Source organism: Microcaecilia unicolor, chromosome 3, assembly GCF_901765095.1.
Source record: "Microcaecilia unicolor chromosome 3, aMicUni1.1, whole genome shotgun sequence".
NCBI classification, from domain to species: Eukaryota; Metazoa; Chordata; class Amphibia; order Gymnophiona; family Siphonopidae; genus Microcaecilia; species Microcaecilia unicolor.
The window spans coordinates 334,669,708-334,688,336 of NC_044033.1; the positions used below are offsets into that span (position 1 = coordinate 334,669,708).

The window sequence follows — 18,629 nt, forward strand, 5'->3', positions numbered from 1 at the left end:
AGGGAGCAGAGCAGAAAGGAGTCTTTGGTGCCAGAGTCAGCAGCTTGTGGAAGTGAATCACTGGAGGAGAGGACAGACAGGGAGGTCTGGGCCTGAGTGGATTCACCAGCTAGGGAAAACCCCGTGGGAGACAGCTTGTGACAACAACCACTGCAAACACAGCCTTGGGTTATTCCACCCAAAAGGATGTGTGTGGATGGTGGAGTTGTACTTATATCAGTATTCATAGGATTAATAAGAGACTATTAATTTGAATAGATGAGAGAAATCCCCTTAGAGCCTGGACTGATATAGAAACTGCTTTCAGCATGCACACTGTTGGATGTAAGAGATATGGTTTGATATCAAGTGAAATCAATTTGGACTTTGGATTGCTGCCTGTTTGCAGAGTTTCAGTAAAATTTGTTTGCATAAAATACGAACATAGGAGTGGATAGTGTTTCTTTGGAGTGAAAGCATAAGAGCTGACTCTGTGGGTGCTTGAGCACCCCCAATATTGAGAAAATTCCTCATATGTGTCCAGGGAGGGGTTATTTCCATTGGGCTTAGCACCCCTAATAATTTTGAAAAGTTGGTTCCTATGAGTGAGAGTGAAGTTCTTTGCTCCGAGAATGATAAAGGAAACTAAACTGAAATAATAGAGTGGCTTAATACCCTAAGGCCTACCAGAGTAAGTCCAGCCCCAGTCTGTGCCCAGCTCAGTGACAATACGCCCTATTTTTTCTGTTTGTTTATGGCCCAGGTCTCGGGTACCTGACCTAAAGAGCTAATCAGTGTCGCAGGATGCTGGGTGTGAGACTCAGATTACACACATTAAGGAGTCCTTTTACTATTTATTTATTTATTTATTCCATTATTTAGCTTGTCCTCCCTACAGTGCCTAACTAGTAGCAACATTCCATCCTACCAATTCAAGGGTAAGCAGTGGCTTTCCCCATGTCCATCTCAACAACAGACTATGGACTTTTCCTCCAGGAACATTCCAAAGCTTTTTTAAACCCAGATACGCTAATCACTGTTACTACATCCTCAGCCAATGAGTTGCAGAGCTTAGCTATTCTTTGAGTGAAAAAAGAATTTCCTCCTATTTGTTTTAAAAGTATTTCCCTATAATTTCATTGAGTGTCCCCTAGTCTTTGTGTTTTTTGAAAGAGTCTAAAATTGATTCATTTTAACTCGTTCTACACCATTCAAGATTTTATAGACCTGAATCATATCCCCCCCCCCCCCCCCCCCCCAGCCGTCTCTTTTCCAAGCTAAAGAGCCCTAACCTCTTTAGCCTTTCCTCATATGAGAGGAGTTCCAACCTATTTATCATTTTGTTCACTTTTCTTTGAACCTTTTCTAATTCTGCTATATCTTTTTTGAGAAACAGCGACCAGAATTAAACACAAAACTCAAAGTGAGGTTGCACAATGGAACAATACAGAGGCATTATAATATTCTTGGTCTTATTTGCATCCCTTTCCTAATAACTCCTAGTATCCTGTTTGCTTTTTTGGGCACCACCACACAGTGGGCTGAAGATTTCAGGGATCTTTTGTTGGGTGCTGACCCCCAAGGTGGAACCTTGTATCAGGTAACTATGATTCAGATTATTCTTCCCAATGTGCATCACTTTGCATTCATAATATAATAAAACAATACAACACACAACAAAATTAAATTAAAATAAACAATAGTTCCAGCCTGACAATTTCCATTTCAACTAACTAAATTACTAGATTAAAACAAGTTAGTTTTAACAGCTTTACAAAATCCCAAAATATCATGAATAGATCTCACAGAGTGAGGAACCTTGTTCCACAACCAGGTCATAAAATAAGAGTAAGCTTGAGAGTGATCACACTGTATTTAAAGGATCTGGAAGGAGGTAAAAGAAAATACCTCTCACTCTCAGAACGTAATGATCACTTAGGTATATAAATTGGCAGCTTATCGGAAACATTTCTTGGTGCCATGCCATGAAATAATTTAAATGCAAACATCAGCGTTTTGAAAATGCAGCGTTTTTAACTGGAAAGCCAATGCAAAGAAGAAAGAACAGATGAGATATGATTTTGGGAACCTAAATTCTTCAAAAGTAGAACAGATGTATTTTGAACACACTGGACTATTTTTAAACTCTTATCTGGTAACCCACAAACAATGCATTGCAATAACCAATTCATGGAATTACATAAGCATAAAGTAAATGAGCAAAATCAGACTCTGTAAAATAAGTATAAATCCCATGTAATTGGCGTAAACAGTAAAGTGAAGCTGTGCTAAGAGGTGGCCTTTGCTATCAATAGCGTGTGCATTTCCCCACATGCAGATTCTACTTTTAATGTGGCTGTAAGATGGCTGCATATCCATTACCCTATTAATGGCCAGGTGCTAATTTCCATTATCCTACCAACACCTATTTAGTAGGCATAAAGGTCTCACACATTTACTATGTGATAATCGGTTGGTGTGCAGCAATGTGGCCATGCTGACCAAGTAACACCAAGCATGCCTACTCTACACCCTCAAACTTGCACTGGAGAAGCATGATGTGCAGATGCTTGAACTACCACAGGCGCCTCAGTACACTATCCAGCTTATTTTCGAAAGTGATGGGCGCCCATATTTCAACCCAAATTGGGAGATGGGCACCCATCTCGCAAAGGCGCCAAAATCGGTATAATCGAAAGCCGATTTTGGGCGCCTGCAACTGCACTCCGTCGCGGAAACTGGCAAAGTTGACTGGGGCGTGTCGGAGGCATGGTGAAGGCGGGACTGGGGCATGTTTATCGGCCGAGCAGAGATGGGCACCTTCAGCCGATAATTGAAAAAAATGGGCGTTTTTAGAGAGAATTTAGGTCATTTTTTTACCCGTTTTTTTCACAAAAAAGTGCCCTAAATGACAAGATGACTGCCGGAGCGAATCGGGGATGACCTCCCCTGACTCCCCCAGTGGTCACTAACCCCCTCCCACCCAAAAAAACATATTAACATAGAGGGGCATAATCGAACAGAAACGCCTATCTCCATGGGCGTTAATCTCCGAGAACGGGTCTGTGAAGGGGCGGAGTGAACCGTATTTTCAAAAAAAAATAGACGCCCATGTTTTATTCGCCAAGGTGTGAGCTGGGCGTTTTTGCTTTTCAGCGATAATGGAAAATGAAATCGCCCAGCTCAAAAACGAATAAATCCAAGGCATTTGTTCGTGGGAGGGGCCAGGATTCATAGTGCACTGGTCCCCCTCACATGCCAGGACACCAACCGGGCACCCTAGGGGGCACTTTTACAAAAACAAAAAAAAACGTAAAAGAGCTCCCAGGTGCATAGCACCCTTCCCTTGGGTGTTGAGCCCCCCAAATCCCCCTCAAAACCCACTGCCCACAAGTCTACACCATTACTATAGCCCTAAGAGGTGAAGGGGGGCACCTACATGTGGGTACAGTGGGTTTGGGGGGGTTGGACGACTAAGCATTAAGCAGCACAATTGTAACAGGTAGGGGGGGGATGGGCCTGGGTCCACCTGCCTGACGTCCACTGCACCCCCTAACAACTGCTCCAGGGACCTGCATACTGCTGCTTGGGAGGAGGGTATGACATTTGAGGGTGAAAGTAAAAAGTTGTGAAACATTATTTTTTTGTGGTGGGAGGGGGTTAGTGACCACTGGGGGAGTCAGGGGAGGTCATCCCCGACTCCCTCTGGGGGTCATCTGGTCATTTAGGGCACTTTTTGGGGCCTTATTCGTGAAAAAACAGGGTCCAGGAAAAGTGCCCTAAATTCTAGCTACAAACGCATCCATTATCGGCGAAAGGCGCCCATCTCTGTTCGGGTGATAACCACGCCCCAGTTCCGCCTTCACCACGCCTCCGACACGCCCCCGTCAACTTTGTCCGCATCCGCGACGGAGTGCAGTTGAAAGCGTCCAAGGTTCGGCTTTCGATTATACCGCTTTATTTGTTTTTGTGAGAAAAACGCCCATCTCCCGATTTAGGTCGGAACTTGGGCGTTTTTCTCGTTCGATTATAAGCTGGATAGTAACATAGTAGATGACGGCAGGAAAAGACCTGCACAGTCCATCCAGTCTGCCCAACATTGCCAGCCTGTATGCCAGCCTCAAATGCCATACCCAGCTCCATCACAGCAGTATGAGGTCCCTGTAGCAGTTGTTAGTGGGTGCAGTGGACTTCAGGCAGGTGGACCCAGGCCCATCCCCTCTACCTGTTCCACTTGTGGTGGTTAATGTTGAGCCCTCCAAACCCCCCCCCCCCCGAAAACCCACTGTACCCACATGTAGCTGCCCCCCTTCACCCCTTAGGGCTATGGTAATGGTGTAGACTTATGGGCAGTGGGTTTTGGAGGATTTGGGGGGGTTCAGCACACAAGGGAAGGGTGCTATGCACCTGGTAGCTATTTGAATGTGTTTTTTAAATTTGTAAACGTGCTCCCTAGGGTGCCCGGTTGGTGTCCTGGCATGTGAGGGGGACCAGTGCACTACGAATCCTGGCCCCTCCCATGACCCAATGCTTTGAATTTGTTTGTTTTTGAGCTGGGCACCTTCGGTTTCCATTATCGCTGAAAACCGATATCGCCCAGCTCAAAAAACGCCCAAATCCTAGGCATTTGCCCCACACAACCCGTATTATCGAAAAAAAGATGGGCGCCCATCTTTTTACGAAAATATGGTTTGTCCCGCCCCTTCGCATGGCCGCCCATGGAGATGGGCACCCATGGAGATGGGCACCCACTTTCGATTATGCCCCTCTATGTGGTAGTGCATTTTGGTGCATAGAAGCACGCGTTAATGCTTACTGCCACTTAGTAAAAGGACCCCTTAAAATTTCAATTAAAAAATATAAAAAGGAATCAAACTTAGAATTCTAAACTTAGGAGCTCAGATTTATTTTTCTTGAACACTGCTCCCTACAGAATCTAACCTACTACATAAGAAGTTAGCCAGCTAGACCAAAGCTATAAACAATTGCGAGGTAGTTAAATTATAGTTGGCCAATTTCTGGGCAAGGCAGGTAAAATGGTGAGGTCACAAGAGAAAATTTGGTGGCTAGTGGGGATTTCAGAGTTATTCACCTAACATGTGGGCCCTTTTACCTAGCTCTGTTAAGCATTATAGTGTGCTTAACACAGCTTAAAAAGATATAGTGGGGACACATTCAGGGCTCCTCTGGCACCAGCCAAACCAGCCAAATCAAAGTAAACGAAAATATGTTTTTCTATTTTTTCTTGGAGGAGGTATAGAGAGTGGGTGTTCCTGTGCTAATCAATTAACGCAGGTCCATTATTGTACACTAACCCCCACATTTTATATGTAATGTCCAAATATCAATAGCCAACGTTTTGCATATATTGGAGGTGTGTGTGCAAATAAATTGACTTATGAGCTCAGAAACATCAATCATTGGGCTCTAACAACCAATTATTGATATTAATTGGCACTCTTAAAAATGTGTGTGCGTGTGTGTGCAAGAAGCCAGCAAAAAGAATCGGTTGGACCGCTAGATGACTGAGGGGTAAAAAAGGAAGACAAAGCCATAGTGTAGAGATTAAATGAATTATTGCTTTGGTTTTCACTGAGGAAGATTTGGGAGAGATACCGGTGCCAGAAAAGATATTCAAAGCTGATGAGTCAGAGAAACTGAATGCAATCTCTAGAAACCTGGAAGCAGAGGCGTAGCCAGGTGGGGTGCAAGGGGAGCAATCGCTCCCCCAAATGGATTTTGAATGAAATGGTGCCTATGTGGATTGGCCCTTCAGCCTTGCACTGGAGCCTGTTTTACAATAGGTCTGCTCCCCCTGGTGGCAAAACCTCGCTACGCTTCTGCCTGGAAGATGTAATGGGTGTGGCTTGGATTTCTTTCAGGGAGAGAAAACTAACAACTTATAGCAGCAGCAGCTAAAGAGAGCATTTCCATCTCACAGATAGGCTGCAGAGAATACCTTCTCCTGCTTTAGACTTAGTCCCACCCACCCTATCCCTCTACCCACCCACCCCTAGAGTGACATGTCTTATATAACCTCCCTATCAACCCACTCATTACTTTTACCCCACCCATTTTTATTCTTCTATCACCTTCTCCCACTATTCCAACCAGAGTTACACCTAATCACACTGACCACCCTTCAACATCTTCAGTCCTTCTGTGACTGTTCTCTTGTGCTTGACTGCTTAAATATTAAATGCTTTACTTTTTGTCTATTTAGATTGTAAGCTCTTTGAGCAGGGACTGTCTTTCTCCTGTGTTTGTACAGCGCTGCGTACACTTTGTAGCGCTCTAGAAATGTTAAATAGTAGTAGTAGTAATTTGATAAACTGAAGAGTAGCAAATCGACTGGACTGGATGGTATTCATCCCAGAGTACTGATAGAAATGAAAAATTAACTTGCAGAACTATTGTTAGTAATATGTAATTTATCTTAGAATCAAGCATGGTACCGAAAGATTGGAGGGTGGCCAATGTAACGCTGATGTTTAAGAAAGGATCCAGAGGTGATCTGTGAAATTATAGACTGGTGTGCCTGATTTTGGTGCTGGGCAAAATGGTAGAGACTATTATAAAAAAGAAAATTACAGAGCATATTCAAAAGCATGGATTAATGAGACAAAGCCAACATGGATTTACTGAAGGGCAATCTTGCCTTCCCAATCTATTACATTTCTTAGAAGGCATCAACAAACATGTGCATTAAGGTGAGCCAGTCGATACTGTGTATCTGGAATTTCAAAAGGCATTTGACAAAGTATCGCATGAAAGACTCCAGAGGAAATTGGAGAGCCATTGGATAGAAGGTAGTGTACTATTGTGGATTTAAAACTGGTTAAAAGATAGAAAACAGAGAATAGGGTTAAAAGGTCAGTATTCTATTATCATTTCTATAGTGCTACTACACATACGCAGCAGTGTACACTGGACATAAAGAGACAGTCCCTGCTTTACAGAGCTTACAATCAAATTAGGACAGAAAAACAGGACAAATAAGAGACAAGGGAATTACTAAGGTGGGAATGATAAAACATGGGTACTTAACAACTAAGGGTTAGGAGTTAAAAGCAGAATCAAAAAGGTGGACTTTTAGCCTAGATTTGAAGACAGACAGAAATGGAGCTTGACATACTGGCTCAGGAAGTCTATTTCAGGCATATGGTGCAGCAAGATAAAAGGAACTGAGTTTGGAGTTAGCGGTGGAGGAGAAGGGTGCAGATAAGAGAGATTTACCCAGTGAATGCAGTTCCTTGGGAGGAGTGTAGGGAGAAATAAGAGTGGAGAGGTACTGAGAAGCTGCAGAGTGAATGCACTTGTAAGTCAATAAGAGGAGTTTGAACTGTTTTCAGAAACGGATAGGGAGCCATTGAAGTGACTTGAGGAGGGGGCTAATATGAGCATAGTGACACTGAAGGAATATAAGTCGTGCAGCAGAATTTTGAACAGATTGAAGAGGACAGAGATGGCTAAGTGGGAGATCTATGAGAAGCAAGTTGCAAGCGAGAGGTGATAAGAGTGTGGATAAGGGTTCTGGTAGTGTGCTCAGAAAGGAAAGGACAAATTTAGGTGATATTATAAAGAAAGAAATGACAGGTTTTAGCAATTTGCTGAATATGTGCAGAGATGGAGAGAGAGGAGTCGAAGATGACCCAAAGTTTACGAGCTGATGAGACAGGGAGGATGAGAGTACTATCCACAGAGACAGAGAATGGGGGAAGAGGAGAGGTTGTTTTAGGGGAAAAGATAAGAAGCTCAGTCTTGGTCATGTTTAGTTTCAGATGGCAGTGAGACATCCAGACAGCAATGTCAGACAGGCAGGCTGATACTTTGACCTGGATTTCGGCTGAGATTTCTGGTGTAGAGAGGTAGATCTGGGAGTCATCAGAGTAAAGGTGATACTAAAAACCATGTATTCTCAATGTAGAAGGTAGATAGTGGGGTTCCCCAGGGGTCTGTTGCTTTTTAACATATTTATAAATGATCTAGAGATGGGAGTAACTACTGAGGTAATTAAATTTGTTGACAACACAAAGTTATTCTTAATGGATTATACAGTAAAAGAAAACAGAACAGTCCCTTTACCTGTGGATAGTGGAATATCCTGAACATATTGGACATCTGACTTGATTCCTCTGCTTGAAGGCCCTCAATGATAGCAGCCAGCGTGCCTGATGTTTTCCAGCGGTAATTAGGAACCCAGGTGTCCAAACCGGTAAATATACTTATAGCATCCCCAAACACAAAGAATGGATTGAGATAAGATTCATAAAGATGAAACCCTAGTGTGACGTTGGGTAAGAGCTCTGAGCTATTGTTAATCTCCTCCACTGCAGAAACAAAGGCCAGGTAGTCAAAATAGTTGTTTTCATAATAACTGTAAAGACAAGGAAGATCAGACAATCTTACTGAAAGATTGAAAGAAAGCTTGTAGAACTGTTTTCAAAGCCAATGGTCAGTGTGTGTGTTTTAAAATCCAGCTACAGAATTTGAAAAAATAAATATATTAAGAATGCTATATAAATAGGCAGTGACACTGAATATACAGGTTAATCTCAGGCTGCCAGACATTATCCTTATAGGTTTAGACCCAATCTTAAATACACAGGCTATCTGTATACAGCCTGAATATCACCACAATGGTAACGATTTTATAAAACGGAACCTGTACATAGGTGATTTAAGAGCAACTGGTAGTCGACTACTCTCCTTTACCGAAAAGTAGCATAATTGGGTATTTACCTGTGTGTACACATAGATGTGAGCAAATACATCAATCATAGAGTTGGGGTAAATGCTCACATCTAAATGCTGGAGATATGTGCAGCATTTTATGTTATCCCCCTAATTCTATAAAAAGTGGTAAAAAAAATGTGCACGCGCCCAATTTGTGCATGCATTTTACCTGAGTAATGTGCTATTTAACACTGATAATTGGCATTCTAACAAGCAATTATTAGTGCTAATTGGTTTTTATTAAAATGTTTGTGCGTACATTTAGAGAATATAGGCTTTATGTATGAACATATCAGGGGCGTAGCCAGACAACAGCTTTTGGGTGGGCCTAGGCAAGAAGTGGGTGGGCACCAAGTGTTCTCTCCCCCCTCCCCCCCCCCCCCCCCCCCCCCACACACACACATCAAAAAAATATCTCGGTGGGAAAATGTTTCTTTCCACCTTGTCAGTCTGCAGCAGGCATGTGCTGAAAACTGAGCATACACAGGTGCCAGCATCATGGATAGCAGTGTTTTTGTTACCAACAGGGGGAAGTTTTCAGCTAGCAGATCTTGGGATCCCCAACAGCTACTGCTAAACGTGTGCTACTGTTGAGTGGGCCTGTGCCCTAAGTGGATGGGCACCGGCCCACCCAGGCCCACCAGTGGCTACGCCACTGGAACATATGAGTGAATATGCCAGTGCTCTAATCACTTACATGCACATTTGGTACTTAAATCTTGGTGCTTTTTTTTTAATAGAATTGTCCTACCTAGGGATAATTATTATTACTGCCCTGGTTCTATCCTTCTCTTGCCCCCCTTTTATATAGATGTAATGAAGCTGATCAGTCAAAAAATCAATACAGTTTGTATGCTGTATTGGAATTATTTGAAGAGAGAATTTATGTGGTTACCTGCTGCTGGAAATCACATTAATCCTTCTGAAAATTGATCTACAAGTCACTAATTTTAGTCTTCAGAAAAATATATAGATGCTTCCATTTGATAACAAGCAACAGGTCGGGAAATGTTACTCTCTCTATAGTTCAATATAGATGTCTTTTGCTTTCTCCTTCTCCCCCTCTTTCTTCAGCAATTACATAACCCACTCAATGACTACATGGATACTAAAGGGGACGTTATCCATGTGGTGTACCATTAAGATGGGTAATTTTACTACTAACTTCTGTTGTTTCAGCAGAGTTCCCATTTTATGCAATAGTATAGTAACTAATAACCTGGCTTAACAGTAGCATAACCTGTCTTAATGGTAGTTCATATTGATAACTTCAACTTAAATTCCACAAAGTAAAAGCAAATAAGAAAAATGTTACGTATGTAGTGATATCAAGATGTATCAATGAAGGCGGAGGTGTGAAAAGCCACAAGGAATGTTTTGAACATAAAAGATGGGAAGAAGAGTATAGGATGATAAATTCAGTCAAATATGGAGGGATGCTGATATAGGCAACTCTATGCACCAGAGTCAAGAGTTTGAACTGAGTTTGAAACATGACTGGAAATCAGTGATGACAACAGAGGAGTGGTGTAATATGATCAGACCTATGTGTATGGAAAAGAAGTCAGATTATGGTATTTTGTACTGATTAAAGACATTGAAGGAGTAGCTATGGGAAGCTGACCTACTCAGTGTTACAGTGATCCAGCTGAGATGTGATGTGAGCATGCAGGAACATAACCTGAGATTCTTGGTCAAGATAAGACCAGACTTATCTAAACTGCTACAATGCTCATGAGCAAATATGAATAACATGAGAGATCTGAGGTTCAAAAGAGAGGTACTAGTTGATGCAAACACCAAAGTATTTAAATTAGTCAATAAAGGTGATAGGCTGTCCCAGCAGAATCAGGGAAAATGAGAGACAGTCCTTTGCACCTGTCATTCAATAGGTGACCATTTTAGAAGCATTCAATATCAAGTGATTAGATCAAAACCAAAAAGAAATTGTATTGAGACAATGCTGAATCTAGGAAAGATCAGGGGTAAGATAGTTTTGCAGAAGAAACTTAAGAATGCTATTGGTATAGAAATAGAAGAAGACACCTTTATTTTGAAAAACAGTGGCAAGAGGACTAAGAAATATGTTGAAAATAAGGGGTGACCTCAAGGACACCACAGGTGAGAAGGAGGGGTGGACAGACTAAAATGGGCACAGAGAAAGAACAATCACTAAGAAAAGAGTTAAACCACTTTAATACCATGCCAGAGAGCTCAGAATTCACAAGATGGCACAGAAGAAGCTTGTGATCCATGAGATCAAAAGCCAATGAAAAATCTAAAGAAATGAGGTATTCAATCTGACCCTTATCAAGGACAGAGTAAATCTCACGCAAGAACTAGTTAGAATAGACTCCTTGTCATGGTCTACACAAAAACCAAATAGGCACCTACTACTACTACTTAACATTTCTAGAGCGCTACTAGGGTTACGCAGCGCTGTACAATTTTACAAAGAGAGACAGTCCCTGCTCAAAGAGCTTACAATCTAATAGACAAGTGAACGGTCGGTCCGATAGGGGCAGTCAAATTGGGGCAGTCTGGATTCAGTGAACGGCAAGGGTTAGGTGCCGAACGCAGCATTGAAGAGGTGGGCTTTAAGCAAAGACTATGTAAAATATATCTGGCCTCAGCATGGCATAGGAGTTGGGAGAAACATGTTTTCTCAATCTCTTTATAAAGATAGGACAGGCCTATAATTTGCTGGAATTGAAGGGTCATATTAGGGTTTCTTCAAAAGGGAGTTAGCAGGACACTTATGGAACCAAATGAGCTTTCATGATTCAAAAGCAATTTAGAAGCAAAAACCAAGTCAAAACTGAAAAGTGACATACCGGGTAGCATGAACCTTCAGCACAACGCCAAAGAAATGTGGAGGTGCTAACAAAGCACAGGTGGGAGAATGCTAAAAAGAGAAGGAAAGCAATATTTTTATTTTGAAGGGCATTTTTATTTACAAACTAAAGGCACAGCTATGGGCGAAACCTTTACATGGCTAAGTTTGAAAAAATACACCTATCTGATCATACATATAAACAACAAATTCAGATGTATAAAAGGTACATCAATGAGATTTTCATCCTATGGAAGGGTGACACTGACTCATTACAGTCGTTCTTTGAATGGATCAATACTCGTGACTCCAATTTTAAATTTAAAATGCGTTTTGATATGGAAAACATCCCATTTTTAGACATTATGGTGAAAAAAGACAAGTATTGGTTATCAACATCTTTATATAGGAAGCCAAAGGACAAAAATTGTTATTTACATTTTTCTAGGTATCACAACCGAGCCTTAAAAAACAACTTGCCCTTCTTCCAGTTTCTTAGACTTAGAATACTTTGTGCCAACATAGATGATTTTTATACTCATTCAAAAGAACTATCATGTAGATTTAGACAGTGAGGGTACCCCAATGAATGTATTGCACAAGTCTTTAATAAAGCTAAAACCCGGACAAGAGAAGAACTGTTGAAAACTGGCACCAAATCCAAGAAAAAGCCTGAAATATTCTGCACATTTTGCTTTTCATCCATGAGTCATACTTTCAAAAAAATCATTCTCAGGCACTGGCTTATTGTACAAACATATCCATGTTTTACAGATGTTACCCCCATTTTTGCCCTCTCCCGGAATCCAAACCTGAGGAACTATTTTATCCCCTCTACTCTCCCTACATGACAAGAAAATGCAACCCATAAGTATGTTGGCCACAGAGCCTGTAACTCTTGCTCAGTCTGTGTCCACTCACTCCATCTTGACTCGTTTACCCATCCTACCACTTGCAAACATTACAAACTTAATTTTAATAGTGACTGTAACTCCAAAAATGTAGCGTACATAATATGTGCCCATGCCTAGTGGTTAGGGTGGTGGACTTTGGTCCTGGGGAACTGAGGAACTGAGTTCGATTCCCAGCACAGGCAGCTCCTTGTGACTCTGGGCAAGTCACTTAACCCTACTACTACTACTACTATTTAGCATTTCTATAGCGCTACAAGGCATACGCAGCGCTGCACAAACATGGAAGAAAGACAGTCCCTGCTCAAAGAGCTTACAATCTAATAGACAAAAAATAAATAAAGTAAGGAAATCAAATCAATTAATGTGAACGGGAAGGAAGAGAGGAGGGTAGGTGGAGGCGAGTGGTTACAAGTGGTTACGAGTCAAAAGCAATGTTAAAGAGGTGGGCTTTCAGTCTAGATTTAAAGGTGGCCAAGGATGGGGCAAGACGTAGGGGCTCAGGAAGTTTATTCCAGGCGTAGGGTGCAGTGAGACAGAAGGTGCGAAGTCTGGAGTTGGCAGTAGTGGAGAAGGGAACAAATAAGAAGGATTTATCCATGGAGCGGAGTGCACGGGAAGGGGTGTAGGGAAGGACGAGTGTGGAGAGATACTGGGGAGCAGCAGAGTGAGTACATTTATAGGTTAGTAGAAGAAGTTTGAACAGGATGTGAAAACGGATAGGGAGCCAGTGAAGCGACTTGAGGAGAGGGGTAGTATGAGTAAAGCGACCCTGGCGGAAGACGAGACAGGCAGCAGAGTTTTGAATCAATTGGAGAGGGGAGAGGTGACTAAGTAGAAGGCCAGCAAGAAGCAGATTGCAGTAGTCTAAACGCTCCATTGCCTGCCGCATTGAGCCTGCCATGAGTGGGAAAGCACGCGGGGTACAAATGTAACAAAAAAAAATATGTTGGAAAAACAAATAAGAAAGTTAGGGTCAGGATCATTGAACATTGCAGCTCTATTAAGAGACAGATTAAAACAGCCCCACTAGTTGATCATTGGATTCATGCCAGACATAATATTGATGACAAAAGTTTTTGTATTCCAAGTTATTAAAAGCAGCTGGTGTGGGGTTACTATTGATTTGACTTTACTCAACAGCATGTTATTTATCAGTTGGAATGCGTATCCCCTAAGAGGCTCAATAAAGAGATTGAACTGGTACATTTTTTATGAGCCACTTTCAGTCATTCCCTTTTATACTTAGTTTCTGAAGGTACAACAAGTGTGTGTCATCTGTTTAACTGCCCCGTTAATGGCTTCTTTGGTTTATACCTAGTTTTTGAAGGTACAATATGTAATTATTCCTGACAACTTATATTTCTGTACAGAGGAGTCTTCTATACGACTGCCTCTCTAATGGCCCTTCTGGTTCTTAGATTAGGCTGTCCACATAATTGCTTGTTTTTATTTGCATTTGAAAACTCTTCTTATGTATGGAGCATCCACCTGTAAGTTGATGTTACACCAGTTTTTCCAATGTTACATTTTATTTATAAGAACATTATATGTACATTATTATGTTTATATTCCCTTTTACTTTTGTCTCTATTTTATTTATAAGAAGGTTATATGTCCATTTTTGTGTTTTTATCCCCCTTTTTACTTTGCCCTTTTGCCACACTCATTGGTTTTCCTGTTTTTTCACATCGTTTTTTAACATTGCTTTTACTGGTCTCCACATCAGCTTATCTTTTTACTGTCTCCGGGGTTACTGCTACATTTTTTGCACATTTTTTTAGAGATCAGTCTTTCCCACTATCTTTACCTTACCAGTATGGTTTTATATCTTTTAATGATGTTGTACTACGTCACTGACCTCCCCTTTTTATTTGGCGTGGTTTTCACTCTGTTTGGCTGTTTCCCCGAGACTGTGCACTTTGTGGATTCAGGTACGTCCTTTCCAGATTTTTTTTCACCACGGGGCTCCGTCTTTCTCCTGCTTTTGTCCTAGCCTTCCCTCTTAGCGTCGGCTTCTCTATCTGATGCCGGCACACAGTCTTGTTATGCGTTCTTGTCATTGGGTCCTCGTTTCCCCTGTCTTGTGTCACTTTATTCAATCTGAAGCATGTACTTTGATTTTCTTCTCTTTTTAGCGTTCTGCCTGTGCTTTGTTAGCACCTCCACATTTCTTTGGCGTTGTGCTGAAGGTTCATGCTACCCGCTATGTCACTTTTTAGTTTTGACTTGGTTTTTGCTTCTAAATCGCTTACACACTTCCTTGGATGTACCTTTAATGCTATCCACTGTACACTACCATTACACATGTATACCATTATTACAATAGAACTTACCATGTAAGTAGAGGTGGATCATTTTGTTATATTAGTTTCACTTGATCATGCTATTTCCATATTTTGATGTGGTCATTACTATCCTATGGTGCCTGCATGAATATACTCATAATTCTGTATTCTTAATTTTATATAATAAATTTTATGTTCTTAGACCCCTGAGGAAGGCTTGTTGCCAAAACACGGACCGTGTCGGGTCCCAATAAACTTGTTCTTAACTTCTTACTCCCCTGTTTGGGCTGGTCATTTGGATTTGGTTTTCTTCCACCCTTGGTCTGTGTTTCTGTGGAAGGTGTGGACACCCTTTCTTCTTGTTCCCTAAGAAGCAGGGTCATGGAGATGGCAAAGTTTTTTAAACAGCCTATTCATAAGGTCACCTCAGTGGCGTAGCCAGACTGCCAATTTTGGATGGGCCTGAACCTAAAGTGGGTGGGCACAAAATTTTCTCTCTATCCCCCTTCCCCAGCAAAATTTAGTCACACTAATCAGATGCATTTGTCACATAGGGGTAAAGTGCTGCTTTTCAGTGCATCAGGTTTCAGAAAATTTATTTAAAAGCCTATCACCCTTTTTCAATGAGCTTTCAGAGGCCAAAACCTCCTGCCTCAGGTCAGCATAACGCTGTTATGGTATCCTCTTCTGACCTAAGGAAGGAAGTATTGGTCTCTGAAACTTTATTAACACAGGTACCATATTACTTTATCCTAAATTAGTATAAAATTATTTTCTTTACCTTTGTTGTATGGCCATTTACTTTTTCTCATTGCGTTGCTCCCAGTCTCTAGATTCTGCTTTCCTTCGTCTTTCTCTTGCCAGGGTTTCCTGTCCATTCACCACCTATGGCTTTTCATCTTTTCCTCACCCTTGTTCTCCACATGCCCCTTCCTCTTATTCTCCAGTCTTTTCCTACTCTGTCCTCTCCCTCTTTCCATCCAGCAGCTCCCCTCTTTCTTTTGCATACAGCGTCTCTTTCTTTTGCATACAGCGTCTCCTTTTTCTCCCTACCCTTCCCTCTTTCTCTCCTCATCCTTCCACCCATCTACCCTCTCTCCTGATCCTTCCATCTAGTGTCTCTATCTCTACCCTTTTCTGTTCAGTCTCACCCTCTCTCTCTCTCTCTCCACATCCTTCCAGTCTCTCCCCTTTCTCTCTGCATCCTTCCATCCATCTCTCCTCTTTCTCTCCCAATCCTCCCATGTCCAGCAGCTCTCCCTTCCCTCCAGTCCCTTCTTCCTCTCCCTCCCATGTCCCAGCGGCTCTCTCCCTTCCCTCCAGTCCCTTCTTCCTCTCCCTCCCATGTCCCAGCGGCTCTCTCCCTTCCCTCCAGTCCCTTCTTCCTCTCCCTCCCATGTCCCAGCGGCTCTCTCCCTTCCCTCCAGTCCCTTCTTCCTCTCCCTCCCATATCCCAGCGGCTCTCCTCCCTTCCCTCCAGTCCCTTCTTCCTCTCCCTCCAATGTCCCAGCAGCTCTCTCCCTTCCCTCCAGTCCCTTCTTCCTCTCTCTCCCATGTCCCAGCAGCTCAGCCATTTTTCCTCCAGGTCCGCCCATCCACATCCTTTGCGCGCTGTCTCTATCCCTTTTGTCCCACGGAGGCAGCGCTTCCTTCCTGCCCTGTCTTCTCCCCAAGCTCCGCTGCATTGGTCCCTCCCTGCAAGTGGAATCCTCCTTCACCGGTCGCGCTGCACTGCCATGCACACTTCGCTCCTCCCCCTGCCGCGTTCATCCGGCCCTAAACAGGAAGTGCATCACAGTGGGCCAGATAGACGCGGCAGGGGGAGGAGCGTAGCTGCGTGTGCATGGCAGCGCAGCGCGACCGGCGAAGGAGGATTCCACCTGCAGGGAGGGCCGGGTGCAGCGGAGCTTGGGGAGAAGACAGGGCAGGAAGGAAGCGCTGCCTCCGTGGGACAAAAGGGATAGAGACAGCGCGCGAAAAATGCGGATGGGCGGGCCTGGAGGGGAAATGGGTGGGCCTGGGCCCGTCCAGGCCCACCCGTGGCTACGCCCCTGGGTCACCTTATGCATGTAAGTGCTGAATATCACCACTTAATCACTTAAGTGCTGACTCCACCTTTGGATCAGTCACAAAATAACTGGTTAGATGCCACTAACTGGTGAGATGCCCATGAATACCAGCAGATATCCCCACACAAGCTATTTAAAGGGTCAGGAGCCACTGTTGGTCTTTTAAATCACTTTGGATACCGAACTCTTAGATTTTTATGGATTTGACAACATTTGCTTATATGACATTTTGAAGGTCACTAGTTTTGCACATTTCATACCTTGGGCTAAGAATTCTGCTGATCAGTTTTTCCTCTGTTATCTGGACAGTGAAAGGTTGACATTCATCAGAGATAAGCAAATGACTGATCCACTTGCTTTGATGAGGAGTAGCCTAGTAATTAGTCTGAGAACATGAGAAAATGGGTTTAATTCCCACTGCAGCTCCTTGTGACTTTGGGCAAGTCAATTGACCCTCTATTGCCCCAGGTGCAAAATAAGGACCTCTATAAAATATATAAACCACATTGATTGTAACCAGAAAAAGCAGTACATCAAGTCACAATCCCTTTCCCTTTCTCCTTGTTTCAGTCACACTAGGACCGATGAATATGTAGCCCTAAACTCAAATGAATAAGTTATTTGTGTAAGTTAGGACAGATAGGTATTATCCTACTTAAATAGATAAATTTGATCATAAAAGGGATGAATATCGGTATTGTCCAGTTGAGTTTAAGCTAAGCCCCCCCAGAAACAATTCTGTTCTCACCTCCTTTTACACATATAACTCAGACAAGATATCTTGATATCTGACCTAAGTTATCAGTTTGCTACCCCAAATTAAAAGAAAAAAGATTAATGTGGTTACACCAGAAGTTAAATGCTTAATTCATTTTGAATATCTAACTCTGTGTGTTTAAGGGCAATTACTATATTGATAGACCCTGATATATAAATGTAAACCATACACACAAATGTAAAATCCAAGAAGGTCTCCTCTATCTAAAGATCCTTCAATAAGCTACTAATAAAATTTGCAGTTCAATTCTGAGACCATCCTAAAAGTATCAATCATAAGTGTGTCTCCAATATTAACTAAGTCACTGTGCTACTTACTAGTAATCATGACTCCATGTGGGGAAAGTTGTATAGGACACTGGTTCTGGGATTTCTAAACTTCTCATTGTAAGAATACCCCCAATCATGATGTCTCCATCCTTATGGTATCCTGGTTTTATGCTTCCATATTTCATTGGTGGAAACTGGCCCTCAGTGGTCTTCCATTGGATGCAGCAAAGTATCAATACCAGGACCAGAGTTGCTGCCATCTTTCAGGATGTGAATCAGGTTGTGAAAGAGCTTTTCCTATGAAACAAACTCCTGCTTGTCCTGCTCTGCAATTGTGGTATGAGGCAGGAAGTTTCAGAGGTCTTGGATATTAAAATAATGTGCAGAAAAAGACATAACCAAGAATTTTCAAATTGCACACCAGTTAATCTGTGCAAAGACACACAGAAGGTTGAGGAAAGACAGCACAAGTCTCATATTGATGTTGCACAGATCTCTGTATCATTAGCTCTGATTCAGCATCCGGTGAGGGCATTGTTAAATCTTTATAGAGTTCTGCCCCTCAAAGATTCAGACTCAAGGGATGTCTTCTCCAGATATGTGTGTTTGGCATTAATTATAGTTTGGGAGGTTTTTTTGTTCTTAATATATCTTATAGAAATTGCATGTTCATTAACCAACAAATATCAATTATATAGAAAATCTTAGTGAGAAGAAAATCATTATAATCAGTGTGATTCATATTTTATAAATAGTGTGGTTCTGA

General features: G+C 42.2%; 1 pseudogene; it reads right to left on the reverse strand.

The window, feature by feature from the left end:
• Positions 1 to 18,123, reverse strand: part of LOC115464715 — a 45,772-nt pseudogene extending 27,649 nt beyond the window's left edge.
• Between the last annotated feature and the right edge of the window lie 506 nt (positions 18,124 to 18,629).